This window comes from Triticum aestivum, chromosome 3D (genome assembly GCF_018294505.1).
Source record: "Triticum aestivum cultivar Chinese Spring chromosome 3D, IWGSC CS RefSeq v2.1, whole genome shotgun sequence".
NCBI classification, from domain to species: domain Eukaryota; kingdom Viridiplantae; phylum Streptophyta; class Magnoliopsida; order Poales; family Poaceae; genus Triticum; species Triticum aestivum.
The window spans coordinates 410,518,059-410,518,772 of NC_057802.1; positions in this window are offsets into that span (position 1 = coordinate 410,518,059).

Below are 714 nucleotides of genomic sequence, written 5' to 3' on the forward strand. Positions count from 1 at the left end.
CACGCCGGCTTGGTCTTCTTGATACCACGCAAGGCGTAGTAGTCTCGAACAGCCTGCACCCGAGCCTCGTGTCGTAAGTTCTGGAGTAGGCGCTTGCAGACGTTCTGGATAACATTTGCGCAGTCCTCCTCGTATCCCTCCTCACACCTGTAGAATGTCTGCAATCAAATGAGACAATATTGATTAGTACAATTAATAACTAGCTAGTTGAAGATTTTGAAATGTGTAAAGGAGAAATTACCCAGAACGTCCTGATCACCATGTCTGCCCTCGTGTCGCACACGACACCGTCGATAATGACATCCGGCGGGGCCGGGGCAGCCACGTAGTGCTCCCAGCTCAACCCAAGCTCTGGAAGCCGACCCTCACCAGGCAACATGACAAACCCCGGGAAGTTTTGCCGGCAAAGAACTCCAAGGATGGAGTTGGGCCGGCGCACACTATGATGGTGGTCCCAACCCCTGCAGCATGACAAGGCCAACGCATTAGTTATTTGAAGAAACGTGAATGCAGAAGGTACAAAAATATTAAATGCACTTACGTACCTCTCCCCATCAGGGAAGATCAACCACCTCTGCTCGCGGGTCGCCGGCACGGACGGGAGCCGTGTAGCACCACGTGTCGGGGTCGGGGTGCTGTTTCGGGGTCGGGGCTTCGGGGTGTCTCCTCCTCCTCCTCCTCTTCTTCTTCTTCTTCTTCTTCTTCTTCTTCTTC